The sequence below is a fragment of the Mesitornis unicolor genome, unplaced genomic scaffold (genome assembly GCF_000695765.1).
Source record: "Mesitornis unicolor isolate BGI_N332 unplaced genomic scaffold, ASM69576v1 scaffold1019, whole genome shotgun sequence".
Taxonomy (NCBI): Eukaryota; Metazoa; Chordata; class Aves; order Mesitornithiformes; family Mesitornithidae; genus Mesitornis; species Mesitornis unicolor.
Window position 1 is genome coordinate 51140 of NW_010209047.1, and position 17733 is coordinate 68872.

Here is a 17733-nt window from a genome sequence, read left to right on the forward strand (position 1 = left end):
AAGCATGTCCTCCTGCTCTACGTCTTTGTTGTTTATTTGCTCAGGTCTGATTACTCATCCCTGCTGACCTGTTTGCTCTCGTTTCTCAGAGGGGCATCTTTGGAAATGCTATTTACTTTCTGTCTGAACACGATGGGACCAACTCTAGCTCAGTCCTTTAAGCCCTATCACAATCCAAACTGTAAATCAATCAGAGCAATCAAAACTAGCTGACAAATCCCTTCCAGTGTGCGGGCACAATCTTTACCATATCCTCGGTAGGATGTACTTGTTGGAATATCTGGCATGTCATTTACTGCCCCAACAACAAGGCTTATTCGTTGACGTAGCTGCTATTTAAAGGAGGTGGGGAAGGAGTAGATGAAACCACCCATCATAATTTTTTGAAAGTTACCTCTATGGAAGACTGAAGTGGTTGCATTTCTTGTTTCTAACAGGTAACAAGCACTGACATTCCAAACTCACGCTGAATTTTCCTCTGTCCATTTAACTCTGCTTCTTAGCCCTGCGCCTGCTATGCCTTGAAGTAAAAAAATCAAATCCAGACCAAACTCCCCTTTCACTTGAAGTGAAAAACAACAACAAAGCTGCCCCTTCATCAGACAACGGCTCCCCCAGACTGACAGGCTGCTGGGTGGGAAGCAGCAGATCTGACACCGTCCACTAGAGCATGATCAGAGCCAATGCAGATCAGCAAACCTCGGCTGAGCTCTCGGCTCACCTGCAAAGATGAAAATACCACGTCTGTGTCTCCACGTCCACTCATTCTTACCCAAAAGCGTAACGACGACCGAGGAAATGGAAGCAGCTGAGGCAGGAAATCAGAACAATAGTTATTTACAGTGGACAACACCTACTTCAGCAAACAGAGGAGGGAAAAGCAACATCAAAGAGTGTTAGTGCAGCTGACAAGTCTGACAAATGGGAATTTGAAAGGGTTTTGTCAGTAGGATTTCAGGCGCTTCTCAAAAATCATTTAATTTTAGGAGAGCATCTGCTCCAGCTTTTCAAAACCTGATGGGCACATCCCACATGTTGGAAGATCAGGAGTCTGGAAAGATAGAAACCAAACAACAAAAACCAAACCAACCAAAAAACCCCACCAACCCGAAACAAAACCCACACCATTTTCTTAAAAGATCATTCCCACATATTCCCCTCTTTGATCCCAACATCTGCCACTACTTCAGTGCACGTGGCATCACTTCATAGGGTCACCTCTGGGCTTCTCTCACCTTTTGCTTGCACGAGTGTATGAAGCTTGCCTGTGGGAACACACAGAGGAGCCACACCATCGTACCCAGCCTTACTGCTCTGCCATCACTTAACCTGAGTTCATCTGAACCAAAGCCCTGGTTCACACTCAGAGTCTGTGATTTGATCTCCAGAAAGCAAACAAAAATGCCTCCAAGAATTTGGACATAACCAATGCTTCTACTCCTCAGCAATCCTCAGGTGAAGACCACGAATAGGAAACGTTCCCCCATGTTCTCTCAGGGATTGTTTCCCTCCTACCTTTGCAGTGAGTTTCCAGGGGCTTAGCTGGAGTTTTCCTAATGCAAGTGCTGCTATCTTCCAAATCTCACACTGCCCTTGTCTGTTGTAATTGTATTGATTTAGCTGCAATGTTTGCTTCACCTCTGAAACAACTTCCTAGGAGAGCTCACAGGGATGTGTTAGAAACCCAAGCTATCGTAGGCCCTCCTAGTGCTCCTTCCTTGTACTTGTTACTTTATTAAATAAAGAATGTAAACATGCTGAAAGAAATTCTGGTTTATTTCTGTTTCCAAAGATTCTGCTCTTTTGTTATGTCTTTACATCCAAATACATCCCCAGAAGACCAAGAGCTTGGAAGCTGAGTCTTTGCTAAAGATTTTGCTGCCAAAAAGCATACCATTTTCTTAAGTCACCGTCTAGAAACAGGAAAATTCCACTATACACTAAGCTTGAACTACTGGCCTGGAAAAGACCACAGTGAAAGAATGGTTGAGGTCATTTTTATGAAGAATTGTCACTAGAAATTAAAATAATTCTTATTATAAAAGTCTTGAATATGTTGAACGCAGTCATGCCAACCTCGCATGGAAATATCCTTGCTCTACTTCCACAGCAGTCAAACACAGAGCAGGAAAAAAATATATAGATTCTTATAATGGAGTAATACACATTGTAACTGGAATGATAAAGAATAAAGAACTTACACCTTTGACAATGCAGCCACCTTTGGTTAAGACAAAACTATTTAGCACCAGCAACTGGAACGAGGCCCGCAAGCCTGCAGCTGACCAGTGCGGTGAACAACACGGATGCACTGGGCACACTGGTTCCAGCAACGTCAGCACAAAGAGCTGCTGCTTGGCACTTCTGCAAAGCAGGCTGTTTATGTGAGTGTCTGAAGACGGATTTAAGAGGCTAACTTCGAACACTTACATTTGAAAAATGTGACCTTTGTTTTTTCCCAGAATTCTGCGTAACGCTATAAATCCAGTCTTTATCTTTGTGAAGCTATCCAGGCTGACAAGTGGCTTATATCCATGACCTTGTACCACAGAAGTAATTAAAAATGCATGCCATGAGAAGACTTTCAATTGCTCTTGTGCATTATCAAGTCTAAGTCTCAAGGGGCAGCACGGCTGTGTTGTTGACGTTACTGTGAATGACCGGTCTTCACGTAACACGGCAGATCTGCTGCTTTCATACTGGGGTTACAGTCCTTTCGTCAAAAATACTGGTAACACTGCTTTACCTTTAGGAAATCCCTCTGTCCCTGTTTATATTTTAATCTGAGTTCTAAGAAAATCCCTGAGATCAAGCCACCAAATATTTCTAAGGGAAAACAGGAAATCGAGGATTACCGTTATTTAACTACAATTGCCATGCCAGCTAAGGCATCAGGCTCTCCCAAACACATTGGGATCATGCAACACTGTGCAAACACAAGAGGCAAAGGCAGGCTCTGAGTTAGTCAGGGTGATTCCTCTTTGGTGTTATTAGAACAGATCTGGGAGATTAGCTCTGAGCAAGCTACAGGAGAAATCCTGAACGTGGGCAAGCGTAATCCAGTCTTTATATTCTGATAAAGACACAAGAGCATCTCCACTGGAAGATGGATGCAGAATAGGTGGGTGCAACAGTAGCTGAGTTTATAGGGAACACACATTTCATACTCACTCAGACATCGAGTATTTACAGTTCTGCGAGCTTAAACCTCACTACCACAGTCCAGGACTGACTGGTTTTAATACCCAGTACCTCACCTGTGTTGAAGACCAGCTCTACAAGAAGGTTGGAGCACAAAGATGCCCTGGATGAGAGGATGGTGCAGTCTCTTGCCCCCATTGCACGGCTGAGGTGCTTCACACCCCACACCAGGCAGCCCTCGCTGCCTCTCCTCCCAAGGGTCTCCAGACTTCCCTGGCAGTGACATGCGTGGAAGTGAAAGACTCTGCACCAAAATAAGTTCAAACTGTACATGGACAGCAGTATTCTTATGAAAACTGTTTAAGAACTCGGGGACAGGCCTTACAGCCTTATACATTTGCTACTGTTCATACTGTAGTAGGAACAGAGCTGCCCACTGTGAAGTATTTGCTCCCTGGGAATCTGATAAGCAAATCAAATTTAAAGAATTAAGCTTGAGATACTGAGCCTGTTGACTGATGGATCCCGATAAATTTTCAAGTATCATAAGAAAAACAAACAAAAAAAAGGACAGTTCACATTCAATAATTTTAGGTTTCCCAGGAAGCTGCTGTGAGAGGGTACCTTAGTGCAGAGTGCTCTCACAGCATTCAGCTCCAGGTCCCACTCGCAGCTGAACGTGTCAGATGCAATCTCACCCTACAGCAAGAAAACTCTTCCAAGGAAAACATTATTCCTCTGGGAATACATCAAGTATTCCATTCAAAGCCGTTATTAATCATCCCTTTAAAAGTAGTAAGCGTTCTGGCAAGGTCATATTGGTCAGGATGCCTTCAACAGTTAAATTCATTACTTGGGATGTTTACAGCGGGCTTCAACAGGGAAATAAGGATATCGGTAAGATCAGCAGTTCAGCAAATCATGAGCCTGAGATCCAAGTGTACATTTTGAACTACGAATTCAAAATGACACATTACCACTTACAGATCACTGGATGCAACACTGAGTATTTTGGAAGCTTTGGAGACTGATTTAAAAGTTGAACTCATCCCCAGCTGCAGATGGTAAAATTAAATGACAAAAGTACATTAACAAAGGCAGCAATGTAATCTCAATGCTAACTAATCCATGAGCATTGCTGCTTAGCAGTGAACAGGGTCTCTTCAAAAGGTAAGAGAAGATGAGGCCTTGCCAGAAGTGACCTTATCTAACACGAGATTACCCTTCTCTTGACCAGCACATTCAGCCAAGTGCAGCTCTACCTCAGGCACACGTCTTCTAGAGACAGAGCTGAAGAAGTCAAAATTATCTTCGCAATTTTGACATCAGTGGTGTAGCTCGCAAAGGAAATACAAAACAAAATAAAACCACGTGTCCCGGTGCTCAGCACCAGTCAACAAACCTGCAGTGCTTTACCAGCTGTTTGAACTTACAGAACAAACATCATAACCCTTTCACCTAAAGGCAGATAAGTCAAAGTTGACCTTTCGTGTGATCAGTCAAAATTTAAAGCATTTACTTTCACAGTGCTGCTGTTACTGTTTCCTTGTATGAATTGATTCTTATTTAGATCTCATCTGCTACCAACAAGGACAGGAAAATGCTTTGTTTCAGAACACAAATCATACATTTACCATTTCCCAACCCTTAGCTTTCCAAAAGCAGCTAAAAAACTACAAACAACTTGCCAATTTAGAAGGGAAATTTAGATTAACCTCATTTTCCAAAGGTCTTACACCTGATGCAAGTTCACTTAGGATGATGAATCTAAGTGCCCAGTTACTCCTTTCCCTGACAACTTATCCAAGTTGATTTCTCTACGTTTCCAGCCCATTTTTTTTTCCTATGAGCTTTACTTTCATATATCAAGATTTGATCTTTGGAACAAAGCAACACAAATTCTCCAGGCTCAAATCCTATGGGCTGTTCGTCTTAGTACCATTACTCCATTTTCAAATGCAGTTCCAAGGAAAACAAAACCAATCCCCCCATATCTGCAAACAGATTTTCTCCCTAAAGAGAAATCTGCAAGATGTGGTTGGGGTATATTTAAAAAGAAAACCCAAAAACCCAATGCATTTGAAAGGCTACTTGTATCTGTGTATTTTAAGTTGGCCGATGACACAGCCTGGATGAAGTACGAACAGAAAATCTGCCAGTTTAGATTACATTTCTGCGAACTCAAGCTGCTGGCTGATTTTCATATTCATCATGAATGGTTCTGTGCAGTGGCATCTTCCTCTAAGTTAAGGCATAACTGCTGTCTCTGTCTTGTAGAGTTAAATAATTATTTTTATTTTCCACTTCAGTGGTATTCCCCTGCACCAGAAGCCCAGCTTCATCATTTCTGAGTGACAGCCTATGCAGCGCAGGATTATTACATCAAAGGACAACACTGAAGTATCAATAAAGGGAAGAGTCCCCCAGGAGATGACTGTCAAGAGATATAAATTTCTTCCTTTAATATGAAAAAAAAAAACAAAACCCCAACCAAACCTCTCTAAAACAAATTCCCAGAAGATACCCATCCAGCCTGGAAAGCCATCCATCTCTGCTCTGACAGTGACCACTGCTCTCAGCACCAAGCCCATCTGTTTCAGTTGACAAGTACAAAGCGTGCAAAGAGCGACCTGGTGAGACCGACAGGAACAACCCGCCCGGGCAAGGCGCGTATCGCACGCTGTGCTGCTGTGCTCACCATGGCACATCTGGGGTGGCTCTCCTCAACATTCACTTCACTTCTCCGGACTTTTCCCCAGAAGCAGTCATGGGAGATACTGGTTTGCTGCTTCTCAGTTTCCGTAAAATCCAGAGTTCAGAAGAGAAGGGAATAGCGAGACTGCTGCTGTATTCTAGAGGAGCTTTAAAAGAGGATTATTCTGGTGATTAAAATCAGTGACTGCAGCTCGTGGCACGTACCGGGGATCATGGAAGTTTAGCGTGCTGTAAAATTCATGAAAATATTTAGGATGCATTTTAAGTCCACAGGGCCACGGGGGTGCAGCAATGACGGGTACTCCACACGCACACACTTGGTATTTGGCATGCTGCATTCAGAGCGTATGGCTCAACTGCAGCACACGGTGTCAGCCTGACTTAGGGGGCGATGCCGCAGTGCAGTGCCTTTGTGAGAGCCTAGAAAAGCAAAATGATTAACAGGCCTCAGCCCTTACTCTTGCTGGAGACAGCCAGCAGAGCTACCAACTGCAGTCCTGTACAGGACCACGGCAGACAAATGCAAAGAGGATGCTCTGTAGCCAGACAGCTATGCCCCTTCTACTCACAAACTAAGCCCAAAGTAAACCCACAAATCTTTACAAATTAGTTTTTGTTTATATCAACATAGCATGTTGACCCTCTGTTCTCCCCTTCTTTCTCCCAGTTCTGCAGTGATCAGAAAACCAAAGGACGAGGGAAATAAGGAGCCACATCACCCTGTGGTAGCCTCCCCAGCCAGCAGCCCCTTCACAGATGCTGTCACACAGATGATGTATATAAATCTCTTTACAATCCCGTTTCCTTGCACCTTGATTAATTACATTTTTGTCTGTCTTCTTTCCTTTCAAACACAAATGCAAAGGACAGGCTCTGAAAATGGGACTTTTTTTCCTCTTTCTGAACTCAGCAGGTGCAATTCTACTGAAGGCAGGAAACTACCACTTCTAGACTATGTTCCTGGCATCTGCTTATCTTTGATAGCATATACTATATTTACAGCAGGAGAGTGCATCAGAACTTAAACAATCCCCTTGACTTCAGTATCCCTTGGCTGTAAATACAGCCTGAGCTTGTTTGAACTGGAAATTGTGGTTCTTGGGAATGATTGCTCTATGCACAGCAGTCTCAAATCAATCCCAGGACACATTTTCTGAGTTTTCATTACTAACCTCACAGTAACCTTAATGCTTTGAGCTCATTCTCTTCACCAAACTGCACAGATCCTTGGTTGCATCATCTCGAAAATATCAACAGCAAAATAACCGTGCTTGCCTTGCTTCAATACAGCACGGCATTTCCAGTCTGATCAGGGTTAGAAAGCTCTCTCATAGGTGAAAAGAAAATGCTTTCCATGTACACGTATCTCTTTTAATGGTGAAGAGACTGAAACTAGGTGGGAGGGACAAAAAGAAAGGATTCATTCACCCTAAACAAGGTATTAGCAAAGAAATTATGTAAAGTATTATAATTAGTACTCCCAGTCCAAAGCAAAATGACATCCTTTGATGTTAGCCTTCCCAGATTTTGTCTGAGGTGAAAGCAATTCTGTAGACACAATACATTGTTTTTTCACTTGTACCCGTCGTTTCTCATCACATTCTGCAGCAGTTGGGATCAGCAGAGGTATGAGTTGTCACCAAGGAGTGGGCTTGGGTATTGACAACCAAAATCCAGGAACTCAGATACCATGGTCATGGATCATCCCGGTTCCAATGACACCACCACTAAATCTACAACTTCACTTTTTAGCCTACTTCGGTTTAATCCAGCATTTTAGGAGGCAGAGAAGCTCGTTATCAGGATGTTACTCTCTGGACCCATGGTTTCTGGGACTGGGGTTGATGAAGAAATGGGTAGGTTTTCTCAGTTCCAGAATGATGACAGCTGAAGAACTGACCTGGAAACTGGGAGCAGAAGGCTTCTACACTGTAACAACGCTGCAGGCATGGCTGCATAGAAAACACAGTTAGAAAGCAAGCAGTAGCAGCTTTATCTAGTATTAGCAAGCAAGAGGGAGGAAGGATGCAGGCTACCTCATATCGGGAACAGATCTGCCTTGCCCAGAAAGGACCAGTGATGCAAAACATTTTTTCCCCCACTTACTAATTTCTACTTCCAACATCGCGGAGGGAGGCTGTTATTACTCCTATTCAAGTAAATTCTTGCTTTCCTCTGTGCAATGTGGATAAAGCAGAGCAAGACCAAGCACAAGTGCAGAACAGGAGGGCAAGCAGAGTCCTGAGCGTCACAGCACCGTTTGACTCCAAACCACTGCAATTACACCTTTTTCCTTCCCCACGCTAAGGCACACCTAACAAACAGGAAGATCTCTTCTGCTTTTACGAAAGGAACTTTGAAACTTGTACTCTGTCTGTATCCCTCTCCATCCGTGACCCTCTCTCCCTAATACCCCCACGCTTCAAAGCTCTTTTTTTCCCGATGAGGAAGGATCTGTCACCCAACATACTGGCAGGGCAGAATATTTTCTGAATACATCATTGGTGCAGTGCAGCTACAGTAAGAGTATGCCACTCCTCATTTTTTCCATTGCATGTATTCCACTTATTAAGGAAAAAACCAACCCCTGAAACTCCAAATACCCTAGCTGAGCTCGAGATGTTCTGGAGTCCCTCCTAATCTACCAACTTGCTTGCAATCGCTGGGTAAACACTGCAGGGAAGAGAGGATTTTTTACCAAATAAACACGCTCTTGCATAATCCGTAGGCTTTTACAAGGCAAGATACTCTGCTTGTTTTCCTACCCTTACCCCATGAAGGGAAGCGTGTCCCTCAGCCCCATCACCACAATTCATAGGCTGTAGGAAGGGCAGGTTCCCTCTCGCTACCACTCAACCTAATATAACTATTATCAATCTCCACTGTAGTGAGAGGAGAGGATTTGGGCCTTTGGAAACAACATACGAAGCCACATAAATTTGTTCCAGAAACCAGTCTGAAACAATTCAACTACTGGAAAAAGCCCCTTCAGTCTCTGACTAATGGATTGCATTGATCCAGTGAGAAGCAACAGGCAAATTTTGGCTTAAGAGAGCAACTTGTAAAGTGTATTCTCAGGCACCGTGTACAGCTTCTGGTGGGTTCTAATGAGAAAAATGTTGTGAGCCTGCTTCACTTTTCTCCGGGTCCTTCAGTCCATCCCCAGCTATCTCGCTGTTGCAAGATGACCAAGTCTGCAGCTGAACGCAGCTACTCAGGGTTGATACTCAACAACACAGAGATGGCCCTGCAGGCATCACAGCAGAATCTGGAGCTCTCACTCCCAGTGGGTATACGATACCATTTTTAGTAGTTGCTAACCCAAGTTACAGAAAGAATGGGGTCAGGAAGGCAAGAAAACGCAGACGTTAGCACTGCATTGATGGAAGACAGTCAGTGCGTGAGACAACTCACCCCAAATCACGTGTACCATTAACTACTGAGCATTGCTTCGCTGCTGATAACGCTTAGCATCTGGATTCTGTCTCCCACATGCTAGGAACTGATGATGTCGGTAAAGAGGCTAAATGCCATCATATCTAAAGTGGTCAGGAGTGATGGTTTTTGTTCATTTTTGGCATAGAATGGAGACTCACCACAAATAAGTTCTCCAAGACAAGGTGCTATGCTACTTAGAACACCAACCTTTATGTAGCACTTCCTCCCTACGTGTCTCAGTTAACTTCAATATCTACAGGACCATCCAGATACCCAGATAATGACAGCTCAAATGTCTACATAAAATGTCACTGAAAGTGGAAAGGCGGGGTTTGTAATCTTCACCCTTGATAAATACATAAAATGCTTTTAAGTACATACCAAGTTAGCAGGAAATATATTGAAACCACAGCTATGCTCCTAACTGTGCAGAAAGAATTTAATCCAACTTTTTTCCCAGACTAAAGAATACTGGAAGGGAACCAAGGCTATTTAGTGTGCAGTAATAAAACAAAAAGATCAATAAAGCCAATTACTTGAATTGCACCTCAAAGCAGAGGTGGTGGCCCAGTGCTCATTCTGACCTGGCTGGAAGGGAACCTCACCAAGTCTTCTTGCCAAGTCTGCTCCGAAGCTGAACCAACAGTCGTAGCAGCTTTTGAGAAAGGTTTCCCCAACCTCCTTCCCAAGACTTCAGTCTCTCCAGAAAACCTTTTCCCAGGGCTTCTCCCAGCATCCAATCTGAGCCTTCTTTGCTACAGATTTTCCTACCTCTTCTACCCCCAAACTCTCCCCACCCCATGAATAAGAAACAAATTATTCCCTTCAAAACAGCTTTTTTAGGTATTTCAATATTCATGCCTTCCCCCATTCTCCTCTATTGCACACCCTCCAAATCTCTCCGGTAGATCACGTTCCCTAAATTACTCTTGTTACTTTCTTCTGGATCCTCTCCAACTCGTCCCACAGCATTCCTACTGTGGTGCCCAAAAATATGCACTACATATCCTTTAAACTACACATACACTTAACAAGTCAGCCTACACACTGTTTCATACTGTAAGCTTATTCAAGTTACAATGTTATGAGTTCAAGTTAGCTTTACTTTAAATTTTAGAGAAGATGGATGCAGTGCATTTTAGACTAGACGGGTCAACAGGGACGTATTTGCCATGGACTCACCCAGATTTAGCTAAATTAAGAGCCCTGTGTTTCTGGGCATCAGCAGGCGTTGCTCACTTCGTGGATGTTCAGTGCTACTCCTTGGGAAAGGTGCCAGTCACACACCAGCCCTATAACCCCTGCACAACCTGCTCTGTAATCAGGAATCCCTCTTATTCACCGTGCTTCTCTTGATCCGCACTGAGCACACAAAGCACAATCACCAACACCCACTTCGGCCTGAACTTTCCACGCACTCCTCCGGAGAGCTCTGCTGAACTTGGACGTGTCTCCTTTTCTCGTGTTTGCTGCAGCTCAGTCGGATCCTGGAAAGAGCCCTGTCAGTTCTTGTTGTGTGCAGCTCAGTGACCTTCAGGAGACACTTTTGCTACTGAGCATTTTGTTTAGCAAAGAACTAAGGAAAAAAGCAGAGAGCCAGGTCTCTGTCTTGCAAAGAGTCGCACAGCTTGATGATCTGCTCTCCCTAATGCAAAAGGACAGGCAGAGTATTTCCTTCCCTTTTTTTTTCCTACCCAGTTAGCTTGACTATAAATGCGATTGTACTGGCAAACATCCACAGCAAGAGATCATTTGCCCAGACTAATTAACTGCTGCCACCAAATCACCACGTAGTATTTTCACTAGAAAAGTGCAGCCTACACTTCTGTGTGACATTTAGCTCTTAATTGCACTCAAGTCACCAGCAAAAAAATTTCAGATATGATCATTTGTGTTGGTTAAAGTTCCCTCTCTGGATAAAACAGGGGCCCTGTCAAATGCCATTGCAGGGGCACAGTGCACTGGGTTAAGAAGCTGCTACTTGGCTCTTGCTGCAGCAGGGGCCGAGGTCAAGGAGAGCTGCCCAAGCGGTCCACAGGCAGCACTCACACCACATGCTCAGTACACTCTGCTTCCCCCAGCTCCCCAGGGGAAGAGGACACGGGGAGCAGGGGATGAGGACAAACTGATGCAGTGCAGCAGGTCAAGCAGTCACTGGGGCACAGCGGGGAGGGAGGAATGCTCAGGGCAGGAATTCATGCTGGGCACAACACTCCCACTCAGCCTCGGCTCCAGCCAAGGGAACAGGGAGCAGCTCAGGCAGAGGGAGCAGAACAACTCTCTCAGCCGACAGCTCTCACTGGATTTGGAAAGATTTTGACCAGCAAGGTTTCCTCTGAGTGACTCTCATCTGTGCAAACAGCGGCAGAAAAGCTGTGCTGGATGATGCTCTCTTGCTCCCATCAGCTCAGGGCTGTCCCGAGAACAGCACTTTGTTGGAGCGTGACTTCTAGCCTCACCATTAGAAACTGTTCTGACCAAGTTGCAGTTTGTATTTTATTCTCTCCATAAATCTTCTGTTGATTTTGCTGTGATGTGGAGACCAAAGAATCCAAGGGCCTGAAGCCACTCTGCAATACAAGCCCCTTCAGCTGACACTGACAGTTAGGACCAGCTATGAGTTCAGTGAGGCTCACGCCAAAATTTTACTCCTCTCCTCAATCCTAGCAGTGGACCAGGGCAACAAACACGGTGGCTGTTTAGACTGTATCACATCTAGTATATTGTGGCCACCAGAACAGCAAGGCTGTGCCAGGGTCAGGAATGAAGCTATCAGTTAAAGGGAGCATCTCAGCCTGCAGTCACAGCACGTGCATCAGGAAGCACAAGGTGATTTTCAAGTTTAAATGCAGGACTGGAAGGATCAATACCCAAGGCAGCCCACCATGACCTAGCTTCAGAAGGAGCATGGATGCATCAATCCACAGTTGCAGCCAGGTTGATTAGCCAGGCTGTTAATCACTGTCCCTGTCACAACCTGGCTACCAAGATCTAACCCACACAGACATATCTGCTCATGCGTAACTACCTTGGAAATCTTTAGCAGTGCTCTGTTTAGACAGGTGGAAGCCAACTTTCAAGCTTTCTATCCACAGATCTTTCCAGGAAAGAAATACTGGATTTCATTTAAAACACAGCCCACAACAAACCAGAATCGAATGTCACAGGCCTAACTGTGACTCCTTTGTTTACCTTAGCACATCAATCCTCTCTGAGTTATGCCTCGCAACCACTGACAGGTCTTAAGTCACTCAGCCACCTGAATAAGTGGATCCCAATTCCTACTGTGCCACAGCCCAGCCCAGAGCAGAACCCTGCCTCCCAGCCTGGGTCCTGGAAACAGCCTTAGATGCCCTCTTATCTTCTGCCCTATGTCCTGAGCTTTACCCCTGTGTTCAACATAGCCTTGTAATCGAACACAGCAAGTGGGGACTGTGAGCTTGGAAGATGGAGTAGTTTACAGTTTTCTGATCTTGCTTAAGCAAGCGATCTTTTGAAAGAAATGTGAGTTACGTGCCAGAAAAGGGTGCTCAGGCTGCAGACCAATTTTTAAAGTCACTGAGGAAGTCATTCCTCTCTTGTTCATCTGATTTAGGCCATAACTGCAGCCTTGCTCTCTTTCACGTAGCCTTTTGAGAGGAGAAAGACAAGCAATCAGCAGCACAAGAACTCAGACGCTTCCTGGAATTGTTGGGGTTTAATGCAAATACATAAAATCCAGGCACTGCAGAGCTTTTTGCAATATAATCCCAAAGCTGCTTACAGGCCAACTCCAAATAAAACCGTTGTTGTGCCTGCCTGGTTACAATGAACATGCAATAACCTCTCAGATGCCGCTGCCAAAGAATATGAATTTACCTCAGTGCATGTGTTTTATATACAGCAAAATGTTGTCATTAAAACAAAGCTCTGCAAAAGTCACATCGTGGTCATGGTCTGTAATCTCCCTTTGGAAATGGTTTTGTTCCCGTTTGCTCCAGGAATACAATTACTTTTTGCCACACAAGGTACTCGATATGAGCATATTCCAAAACTGTTCAGGGTTTTTTTTCTCAAACAAAGCTTTGAATAGCTCCGTGTGTTACCAGCATGCAAAGAGTCTCCAGAGCGGATCACACCACCGCTCTGCTAGGCAATTTAAGGACACAGACTCTCTGCTAGGTGGGAGTACAGAAAGGGACAAGCTGTGATACACAAGGCTGACAGGAGAAAGCAGAGACAGACAAAGCAATTTGCTGGGGACAGCACTGAAACTGCAGCAAGATCCCATCTTTCTTACTCTTGCAGGTTTTGCTGCACCACTGACTCACGTGTGTCACTACCTGCAGTCACAGACAGGACTAAATATTAATTTCTGCCATATTCCCATGCTGCAGTCCCCAGTAAAATAGCTCCTTGAGCTCTTACCTCTGGGAGAAAGACTCTCAATATCATGGCTTTTGTAAACAGGCCTGAAAGCTCGCTTGTTTTTGTAATCATTTTATACAACTGCTATCAGCCATGACAGCATCCTTTCAGATTATAATGTCCTGAGACATGCAGATAGGAAAGACTTGCCTAGGGCTGCTCTTCCACCACTTGTAAAAATATTAATAAAAATACCTAAGCAAGAACTTGGCTTTATTGCTATAGATTAAATAAAAGACAACTTTGCAAGAAGTCTGGTCAGAAGGATTACAGTTTTATGGATGTGGTCAGGTCAGCAGCAGGACTCGCATTCACGCTGTACAGCACAGCCATGTAGAGAAGATTTGCCCTGGTAAGGCAGACTCACCACAGTCTGCTCACACTGCACAGACCAGAATGAGCCTGCTACTGCAATACAACATTTGCCATGGATTGAAATTTGCTATTTTGGTTGCACTCTTTCAAGCTGCAGAAGGAAGCCCAGATGGGGGAATGGCCACATATGTGGTTTGCCTGAAGGAAAAAGTGCAGCAAACCCCTGAACTTAAGCTGTGAACCAAGGAAGCAAAAGCTGGGCTTTGCAGCGTTTGGTCGTCCTTCCGTTGCTGTGCATACCTCGACTTTGCTTTCTCGTTGGCAGCAGCAGACACCCAAAATGCCTTCCTGCTCCACAGCATGCACAGAAAGCGGGCACAACACCAAAGCCAGCAAGCTGGGACATGAACCCAGCAGTAATTACATGGAGAAAGAAAATAGCAGGGAAAAAGACAATACCCAGCATCAAGTGGTGGGATGCTGGATCCAGATACTTTTGTGCTTCAGAACACCCATGGAAACAGCTCTCCCTGTTTCAGACTGCACATTATCTCTTCAATCCATGTCTGTACCAGGATACTCGTCTGATTTTACTTGGGAATACAAGTGCCTTGCCAGCAGTCACGTTCGGGATGTGCATCACGAGCTCTCGAATGCACACAAGCACGCTGTTTCACTGGCCAGGATGTTATTGTTCTCATGGACTCACGCTGGCAAGACGTCCTCCCTCCACCCAAAGCCACAGAAAAGATAGAATCTCATACTTCCCAGTTTTCCAATCCTTCCATCCTACACACATCACAGAAGCTGAACAAACACCAGACTCTGTGGCCTGGTGCTTAACTATGTCTTGCTTGTGTTGGAACTCAAAATGCTTTCAGCGCCCTGGGTTTATGGTATCTCCATGCCCTGCTATTTAGGCAACTTGGGATGAACCAGGAAAGCAAAACATAAAAAAGAGAAAATAATTCTAAGCAGCCTTTTCTAACCTGACTATAAATGCATCAAGAGACTGTGGAAACATTCAAATTAGGAGTAACAGAGAAGCGTGGAGGTTTTACTTTAAAAGACTTCATTAGCCTCATCCAGAAGAGATACTTTAAAACAGATTGTAAGTCTCACCCACAATTCAGCTTAGAAAGCCCGGTCTTAATGTTGCCTCACTCCAGATGTGCAAAGATTTGGGTTCACAACTGAACTCTCCAAGACAATTTAACATGTTTTTCTTGTGGCAATCCTTGGTGCACATAAAACACAGACCTTATACCTGCTGTGGATATCTATCTTTACTGCCCACCCTGTCTTTGCTACCAAACCAAGGGGCTACGAAAGAGCCTTAAAAACAGAAACAGGAGAGCATTTGAGAGCAAGCAGTGGCAGATAGCTCCAGATGAAGATGATTCTTAGCCTGTGCTTTCTGTTTTTCCAACATTCCTTCAGATTTTCAGTACCCCGGCTATAAAAACATTCCTCTGAGCAAAAACAAAAACAAACCACAAAAAAGCCCAAAAAACACCCATGAGAGAGATCTCCTTCAATCACATACACACAGTAAGGAAATCCAAAGCAAAGGAGCTCAAACCCTGCTTCATTATAGAGTCTGTAACATTTATGTCACAGTTAAGGGCATGTTACCTCGGCAGATACGAAAGACTTGCTTAATACTTCAGTTGAACATGAGATAAGTTGATCAGTGAACTGCAAGTCACAGTTTGTGTCTCAAGCAGAGAGGACTCCATGATCCTGTAATGGGTCAGCCCCATAATGGGCTGGTACAGGATATGAATGCAAACCTATCAGCCAACGATTAGTCCAGCCTCCCATTCTTCCTAATGGGGATTTCTTGCTTAAATCACAGTACAGAAATGAATTCTATTCTTTTTAGAAAACCAAAGCATTTAAAGAATTCACCTAAACGTGATGGCTGACAGAAGGTAACTACAATCTTCAACACTGAGTAAGAATGACTCTTTTTAAATTGACTTCCTAGACAAGGTCAGTCTTGCGATGCTCTCAGCACAAGTAACCAAAGACTTGCTAGGAAGGCTGGAATTCAGTTCTCTCCCTGCACAGCCTAACATATATTTATTTTCGAACATTAAATCTGTTTAGCCTTCATGGACATAAACAAATCTCAAGGAATGTAAAGAATTAGACAGGGCCATTAATACAGGGCCTATAAGCTCCAAATCTTCAAGTGGACATGAGCTATAGTAGTCAGAAAAGCACGCAAGACAGAGGCTGCCACAGGCTTTAACCCAACCAGCGTATCTGTTCCCAGTGTTTCTGCAAGAAATTTTCCCTTACGATGCATATGCAGTGGTAAGAGTCTCTTCAGAGCAGAAGGACCACTAAATGATGGTAGTTTTAATTACTGCTTGATTATGCCATCCCAAATCCCTGGCACTCAGGCCTTTTTTGCTCAGAAACATCTGGCTTGGGGGTTACCTGAGGATTCTCTCTGCTACACAAAAGCTAACAGGAGTCTGAAAAGTCTCACATGGGGTATTTTTATTTAAGGACAATATTCTGTGAGAAGAACACCCACGGGTCAGAGGAAGCCGAGTTTCTTTTCAGCTGTTGGCATAAAAATCACAAAGCACAAAGTATCCTTGTTTGAGGAAATAACCTTTAATGCCAAAGCCCAGTTCTCCTGGCACACAGAAGGCCCCCCCTGTGACAAGCAAAGCAATGGGGTCTGCTTAGAAAAGAAATGCCTACATAACTCAGGGGTGGGGAGGGACAAGCTATTCAGCTGGAAGGACAACCCTAGCACAAGGACAAACATGTACAATCTCGCTGTAAGGAAATTTAAGACTGGGAAAACATTTTGGTTGCAGAAGGCTTGTAACTCTCAGAGCAGTAAGGTCACACAGCAGCCTCCTGAGCAGCAGTGCTGAGGGCAGGACGATCCAGTTGATTTAGAGATATTGCTGGAAACTAAGTTCTAGAGATATCCCAGGACAGAGCTGGCTGCAAGAGCAAAAGAGCTATTCTTATTTGAGACTGTCAGACAGTGACTCAGCAAGCCCTTGATGGTCTTGTATTTCCTTTTAAACTAAGCTAAAGATGACAAAATAAGGATCAGTCACCACTGGAAAAAACCAAACAAAACCAACCAAACAAGAAACCAAACCAAACCAACTCACGACCAAAGCACCCAAGTCAGACACCTGTGGCAGCCACTGCTGCCTGTCAAAGGTTGGTTCTGCTCTGCTGCATCCTCCAAACCACTCCATGCACCCGTCAGGATGGCAGCTCCACATGAGGTTTCCCTGTCTGAATAGGGTGAGCATCTACTGAATTCTCCGCAGGAATTAATGGAGTCAGAACAAAATTTTGCCTGAAAAGTTTTGAGACTTGCTTAGAAAATATGTGTCTCCACATTCCTCCTTTAGGTACATCACATAGCCCTGATTAATCAGTCCCCTTGCTTGCAATTTTTGTCCCAGATTTGCAGTTCAAGTGCACAGATTTTTAGGCTGGCAAGTTTCAGTTTCTTTAATTGCAAACCCCATGCTGAATTTTCTTCAGTAAGCATATGCCGCACGTATGAATGTGCACAACACCGGCCAACCTTGTGATCTCAGTATGATAACTCACTGAAGGTGTGCATTTCTCTAAACAACTATGCGATCTTCTTGCATTAAGTATTTTAAAGTAATTCTTTTAAACAGCGGATTTTCATTCCCACTATTTGAAATACACACTACATCT